This window comes from Schistocerca nitens, chromosome 1, assembly GCF_023898315.1.
Source record: "Schistocerca nitens isolate TAMUIC-IGC-003100 chromosome 1, iqSchNite1.1, whole genome shotgun sequence".
Taxonomy (NCBI): Eukaryota; Metazoa; Arthropoda; class Insecta; order Orthoptera; family Acrididae; genus Schistocerca; species Schistocerca nitens.
In genome coordinates this window covers 765,886,904-765,895,187 of record NC_064614.1, presented here as the reverse complement: position 1 = coordinate 765,895,187, position 8,284 = coordinate 765,886,904, and positions in this window count along the sequence as shown.

The following is an 8,284-nucleotide window of genomic DNA, read 5'->3' as shown; positions in this document are numbered from 1 at the left end:
AAAATTTTAGAATACATTACCATAGACTTTTAAAGGTAGATGGCCAGAATGTTTAAAAACAAGAAATCTTTTAAAAAAGCAAGAGAAAAATGCAAATAAAAGGCAAAATAAATAAAAAAACATATCACGGCTAAGTGGAAAGCCTTAAGGCTAAACAGGTAGAACAAATATATGCAAGGTGCAATACCAATGGCTGAAGGCAACGATTACGTTTCGAAATTTTAAAAGATATTACCATAATCTTTTAAAGGCAGAAGGCCGCAATATGTAAGTTTGAAAGATGAATTAAAGAATTAATTTTGCTAAATTTTTAAGAAAAAAAGAAAAAATAACAATAAGCCTTAAATTTTAAGCAGCTAAAAACAGATAATAAAACACCGGTGGCACTCAAAAGCCTCCAGGGAGGTCGGTCTGCCCTCGTTCACTTAGGTGAGACACGTGGTGAGCCCAACTGCACTTGTTCCGTCGGAACCCAACCAGGGGACAGACACGGACCGACCGACACAACGACTTGCTTCCCATCAATCAGTACATGAGAACTCAAACAGAAAATGTTACGGACGTAATTATCCACAATCAAATATGTACAAACACTCTGTGTTTGTCACAGGAAAACCTCCCCAAGAGCGAACCACCGAAACGAACCACAACATGAATGGACGAGGCTTGGGTACTTAAAAACACACTCAACTTAGACGTCCTGGGTCGGCGAGCCGCGAAGCTCGTAGCGATCGGAGAACACACACGCTCCGACACTGCGCAGGGACCGGCAGCTGACCCAGCGACTGTACCGCGCGGAGATAACTTAACTGGTCCGCAGCAACCGACCGATTGCATGCTGGTCCGTCGCGACTGCACGACTGGTGCGTCTCTTTCTCACTTCTAGACACACGACGGCGGAAATATTGGCTCGGACCCAACTATGCACAGGAAACACGCCCACTGGCTACACGACATCCCTGCACCAGGAAAGGGCAGACTCAAGTTCCACAAGGTGGTAGCTGAAGGGGCCCAGAAGCGCTCTGAGATCCAGTTACACGTCGCCCGATGAGACGATCGACCTCTCAGAGGCAGTACGCAGACAACATTTGAGATAACTTGTCAAGGAAATAATGCCAACTTCGCACACAACCTGACAAACATTTGCAGTAAGACATGAACGATGCCTAACAGTAACTAAGCACAAACGAAGACAATCGCGAATCGATGCACGCACACACACAGCCGACTTATGAACAATCGGCGAGCCAAAACACGTCATCCGGTAGGACGACCGACCGACGATCCACTAAGACCGTGGCCCGGCTCAAGTGATGCATGGCGGCAATGGTCGGGCGAGCCATGTCGACGCAGACCTCACTGCTGCTCCAACCCGACTGCACTAGTGCCACTCTGCAACTCCCGACTAGCAGGTCCGGACTGCGCTCCAGAAGCGTTCAAACCGACTGGCGGACGCTAACTCGCCACTCGAACCGCGACCAACTAACTTACAACAGACAACGAGCGGGAAGTAATAGCAGTCCAGCAAAGATACTACGAGAAGGGATATATCGATACACTCTGCTAACGCCGCACACGGTCAGGCAAAGCAGCAACTCAGTGACAGTAGTAATTTAAATTAACGTAGTGAGGTGGAAGTACGTTAAAAACAGAGAGTAAAATAGATGATGGCGGGAACACGAGCCACACACGGCTCAATCACTTCATAGACAAAACATCGCGGGTTTTAGAATATAGCCACTGGATGAAACTCACGATGCTAACGTGTTTACAGACGCTCTTGTTTAAGTTATAATCAACGGTAAACATCATTATTTGTTATTACATGTCTACCTTTTGAATATTCCCACTCAACGTGGTGGGTGATTTATCAATAGCCATTAACACATATTTTAGTCGGAATTGTATTTTCTATTGTTACTGATGTAGAATAAATTTGTACCTTTTCTTTAAAGTGCAGCAAGCTTTCCTTCAGCTGGTGTTCAATGCATGTTACTCTTGGCTCACATTGTGGAGTATACAGACATGCATTTAATGGGACTGAAGTGCCAAAGAAACTGGCACACCAGCCTAACATCACGTAGAGCCACCGCGAACTCGCAGAAGTGCAGCAACATGACGTGGCAATTACCCGATTAATGTATGAGAGACCTGACACCACGAATCCTGCAAGCCTGTCCATAGATCTCTTCTGAGCAGCACCTTGCAAGGCATCCCAGATATCCTCAATAATGTTCATGTCGGTGGCTAGCGGAATTGTTTAAATTCAGAAGAGTGTTCCTGGAGCCACTCTGTAGCGATTCTGGACGAGTAGGGTGTCGCATTGTTCCGCTGGAATTACCCAAGTCCGTCTAAATGCACAATGGATGTAGGTGAACAGACAGCATGCTTATGTACATGTCACCTGTCAGAGTCGTATATAGACTTATCAAAAGTCCCATATCACTCAAACTGCACACGCCCCACACCATTATAGAGCCTTCACCAGCTTGAACAGAGCCCTGCTGACATGCAGGGCCCTTGGGTTCATGAGGTTGTCTCCATACCATGTACACATTCTTCCGCTCCATACAATTTGAAACGAGACTCGTCCGACCTGGCAACATGTTTCCAGTCATCAACAGTCCAATGTCGGTGTTGACTGCCCCAGGCGAGGCGTAAAGCTTTGTGTCGTGCAGTGATCAAGGCTACAAAAGTGGGCCTTCGGCTTCGACAGCCTTTTCGACGATGTTTCGTTGAATAGTTCGCACGCTGACACTTGTTGCTGGCCCCAGCACTGAAATCTACAGCAGTTTGGGAAGGGGTAGCACTTCTGCCAAGTTCAAAGATTCTCTCTACTCGTCGTTCGTCCCGTTCTAGCAGGACGTTTTTCCGGCTGCAGCGATGTCGGAGATTTGATGATTTAAGGGTTGCGTGATATTCACCGTACGCTCGTGAAATGGTCGTACGGGAAAATCCCCACTTCATCGCTACATCGGAGATACTGTGTCCCGTCGCTTGTTCACCGACTATAACACCACGTTCAAACTCACATCTTGATAACATGCCATTATAGCAGCAGTAATCGATCTGCCAACTGCGGCAGACGTTGTTGTCATATATAGGAGTTGCGACCGCAACGCCGTATTCTGCCTGTTTACATATCTCTGTATTTGAATACGTAAATCTATACTAGTTTCTTTGGCGCTTTAGTGTACGTAGGAGGTTGGTTTGAAATTTGAAATGTGTGGGAAGCTTCGATGGGACCAAACTGCTGAGGTCATAAGTCGCTAGACTTACACACTACGTAATCTAACTTAAACTAGCTTACCCTCAGGACAACAAACACACACATGCCCGTGGGTGGACTGGAACCTCCGACGGGAGAAGCGGTTGGTTTGAATATACATCATCTGTGGATGTATTTACAATTCATAGACAGTTTTTAGTAGAATGAATCACGGGAATAGAGGGGAAACGTGAGTAGATTCTATAGCAAATACTTACTTTCATGCATGGGTACCAACTTTATGGGAATAATGTTCACAGTGTTTGCCGTCCTTCCCTTGAGAATGTGTGATCTTTACGCAGTGCAATGTAATTAATATGTACACCACTTTAATTTGTACTTATACATTTTTGTTATCAGAATAAGTTTCGTAATGTCCGTCTCTGCGTGTACGATAGGTATCAGATGTTACCCACTGGCAGTGCAACGCCAAGGACATCATATCGGCATGTTTACCGATTTAAGTATCACTACTCCGTAGAAAATATCACAACATGTCTATGCGGCGAGGTTAGGGGAAATTTCACAATCGTGACACGGCAGGCGCCGCCAACAGTGGATTCCATATGAAGATGGTATCTGGTGTTTCGGACATGTTACGGAGAGCGTGCAAGGGATAAAGCCCTGAAGTCGCAGTATCCTCTCTGCCCTCTGTGGCTCAGATGGACAGAGCGTCTGCCATGTAAGCAGGAAATCCCGGGTTCGAATCCCGGTCGGGGCACATATTTTCAACTGTCCCTGTTGATTAGGGTCTTGATTTAATTATCAGTGCATTTAATAAGTTTTTCACAGACAATGTTGATGCTGGCTTTACACTGGTGGGATGCTGATGTCACACTGCTGTGAAGCTGGCGTCGCATTGCCCCTACCATCGATCGAATAATATTTTCAAATCATAATTTCTTACAACATTTAATCAAAGAGTCTTCTCACCACAGAACGGAGAACTCTAATATTTCCTGTTGGGTGATAGCAAAGAGTACTTTACGGCATTGGCTCCCTACCTAGCTCGTATTTATCGTGAATCTCTCTCCCAGCACGAAGTCCCAAGCGACTGAAAAAGAAGCGTGAGTGACTCCAGTATATATGAAAGGTAAAAGAACGGACCCACAAAATTACAGACCCTTATCCCTAATCTCTGTTTACTGCAGAATCCTTGAACATATTCTCAGCTGAGATATAATAAACTTTCAAATGGCTCTGAGCACTATGGGACTTAACATCTATGGTCATCAGTCAATAAACTTTCATAAGACTAAGAAACTTATGCCCACGACTCAGCATGGATTTAGAAAGCATTTCTCGTGCAAAACTCAGCCTGTCCTTGTCGCACATGATATATTGAGAGCTAAGGATGAAGGCAAAAGGCAGATTCCTTTTTTCTAGATTTCCGGAAAGCATTTGACTCGGTATCCAGCGGCCTTGCCGCAGTCGTAACACCGGTTCCCGTCAGATCACCGGAATTAAGCGCTATGGGGCTGGGATAGCACTTGGATGGGTGACCGACCGGTCTGCCGAACGCAACCGGCCGGTGTGTCCGAGCGATTCGAGGCGCTTCAGTCTGGAACTGCCCTTCCGCTACGGTCGCAGGTTCGAATCCTGCCTCGGGCATGGATGTGTGTGATGTCCTTAGGTTAGTTAGGTTTAAGTAGTTCTAATTCTAGGGGACTGATGACCTCATAAGTTAAGTCCCATAGTGTTCAGAGCCATTTGAACAATGTGCCGAGCGCTGATGGCAAACGGGCTGCACTCAGCCCTTGTGAGGCAAACTGAGGAGCTACTTGATTAATAAGTAGTGGATCCGGTCTCGTAAACTGACATACGGCCGGGAGAGTGGTGTGCTGACCACATGCTCCTCCTTGGGTGATAGCAGAGAGTACTTTACGGCACTGGCTCCCTACCTAGCTCGTATTTATCGTGAATCTCTCTTCCAGCACGAAGTCCCAAGCGATTGAAAAGAAAGCGTGAGTGACTCCAGCATATAAGAAGGGTAATAGAACGGATCCAGTGACGCCTGTGTGCTGTGGATGACACGGCGGCCGGTCGGTACGTTGGGCCTTCATGGCCTGTTCGGAAGGAGTTTAGTCTAGTTTAGTTTATTTGACACGCTGCCCCACTGCAGGCTGTGAGGGTAAGAGCACATGGAATAAGTTCACAAATATGTGAGTGATTCGAAGACTTCATAATTAATAGTACACAGTGTGTTGTCCTGGACGGCGAGTGTTCATCAGAGACTAGGATATCGTAAGGATCGCTTCGGGGAAGTACGATAGGACCGCTGTTTTTCTCTATATGTATAAATGATTTGGCGTACAAGGTGGGCAGCAATCTGCGGTTTTTTGCTGATGATGCGGTGGTGTACGGTAAGGTGTCGAAGTTGAGTGACTGTAACAACATACAAGGCGACGTAGACAAAATTTCTAGTTTGTGTGATGAGTGACAGCTAGCCCTAACTGTGGAAAAATGAAAGTTAATGTGGATGAGTAGGAAGAACAAACCTGTACTGTTCGGATACAGTATTAGTAGTGTCCTACTTGACTCAGTCAAGTCGTTTAAATACCTCGGCGTAACGTTGCAATGCAATACGAAGTGGAACGAGCATGTGAAAACTGTGGTAGGGAAGGCAAATAGTCGACTTTGATTTATTGGGAGAATCTTAGAAAAAAGTTGTTCACCGGTACGGGAGACCGCATACAGGACGCTGGTGCGACCTATTCCTGAGTGTTGTTCGAGTGTTTAGGATCCGTACCAGGTAGGATTGAAGGAACACGTCGAAGCAGTTCAGAGGCTGGCTGCTAGATTTGTTACCGTATGTTCGAGAAAAACAAGTAAGTGTTACAGGGATTCTTCGCAAACTAAAGTGGATATCCCTGGACGGAAGGTGATGTTCGTTTCGAGAAACACTACTGAGAAAATTTAGAGAACCAGAGTTTGAAGCTGACTGGCGAACGGTTTTACTGCTGCCAACATATAAGATAAGAGAAATTAGGGCTCATACGGAGGCGTACAGGCTGTCGTTTTCTCCTCGCTCTGTTTGCGGGCGGAACAGGAGGGGAAATGACAATTCGTGGTACAGGGTACCCTTGGCCACGCACCGTACGGTAGCTCGCGGGTTGTCTTTGTAAGTGTAGAGGTAGGGAGGGAAGGAAGCTTGATACAGCTTGGATTAGCTCACCCACTCATGCTCTTCCTCCCGTCGCCTCCTTTCCCCTCTCTTGGGAGACATTAGCTCATAGACATCTCCGGTGTAACTGCGTGCATGTCTGTATAGTTTCTGTATGACATCAAATCATTTGAAGGTTGTATGTCTCCCACTGCCCCTCTATTAGTGTCCACAGTGAACTTGGCCGAAACTGAGATAATTTTTTGGCACTACATGCAGAAGTTAGTGCCCTACCTACGACGACACAAGTTGGGCCCTCTATCTATGAAATCATAGTTAAGACATCACAAGCCGCACCCCATTTTCTGTGAGCAAATGATCATGTCACAAGCTTGCACACTTCACAAGACGTTGGCGAGATATTCAAAATACCAAAGAAATTGCCAATTGCAATGCAATAGTAAACCAGTCATTAAAACGAAGTAACCTGTCAGCATACAGCTGCCATTTTTAAAGGAATCGGAATGATCTGAATTTTATGCACCATGTTCAAGAGTATCTGATTGACTTGTATTATTTGCTAATATATGTAATTTTCTCTTACATTGTGTCAATTGGCGTCATGCACAGAAGTATCTGAATGATCAGAAATTTCTGCCATATTCGAAAGTTATTAGTTTCTCCACATCTGGATGATGATAATGCTGATTCCACAACTGATGTTCAATTAACAAAAAACAGCAGCAGTTACATTTTTAAAACATTGTTTATTTCACACGACCAGTTTCACCCTTGACATTATGCTATTACGGAAAACAAGTTATGCTTTACAAAGTAACGTCAAATGATCATTTCACTTTACTTCTCTACAACATAACATGCACGTGGTAATGGCCTAATATAAAAGCCAAAACCAGTAGGTTAAGCTTAATAAATCTCTAAAAAAGCCGCTATAGTATCTTTTCATTAATATTCAAAAATATCTAAGTAACAGTAGTTATTTATCAAAAATGAAACTCATGCATGTATGCCCAGACGCCCACTACCCACCTACGGCACCCACCCCCCCCCCAACCACCCACCCACACACACACACTCACATACATACGCACACACATTCAGCTCTCCCAGTATTTCATCATCGTTTAAAATGAAGCAGCTAACCATAGTCCAGTATCTTACCAGCAATTAAAATAAAACACCTAATCACAATTTATCCACAGAGCATATATCTTAGATATATAGAAAACTCCACATTGATCTCTGTGTTATAATTTATATGAGCCACTTGCCTTATTTATCAAATCCTGTAAATGTTGTAACGTACATGTTAAGGTGGACTTGTCAATGACATAGCTCGATTTCGGTACCACATTTGGTGTAAGCTGCAATGGACAGTTATTGGAATTGACGCGGCTTGAAAACCGATACAATTTATTTTAATGTTATTTATCATAGTAACCTAAGCATCTAATCAGACCTGTCTCAATACAGTTGATACATGAATTTTATTTAATCGCTATGAGGTCGGCCGCTGGTGGCCGAGCGATTCTGGCGCTACAGTCTGGAACCGCGCGACCGCTACGGTCGCAGGTTCGAATCCTGCCTCGGGCATGGATGTGTGTGTTGTCCTTAGGTTAGTTAGGTTTAAGTAGTTCTAAGTTCTAGGGGACTTATGACCTCAGCAGTTGAGTCCCATAGTGCTCAGAGCCATAATCGCTATGAGAATAGTTGCCTTGCAATACCAAACATGAAAACAGTCCTCTGCTACACACCTGATGCACTGGGTTACCTGTTTTGCTTTCAAAGGCCACTAATGCGTTCTGGACCACTACAGCTGTTATCGTACAGTTCATTGCCCCAAGAGTCAAGAGCCAATAACTTGTACAATAATCACTGGTGTTCTTGTTTTT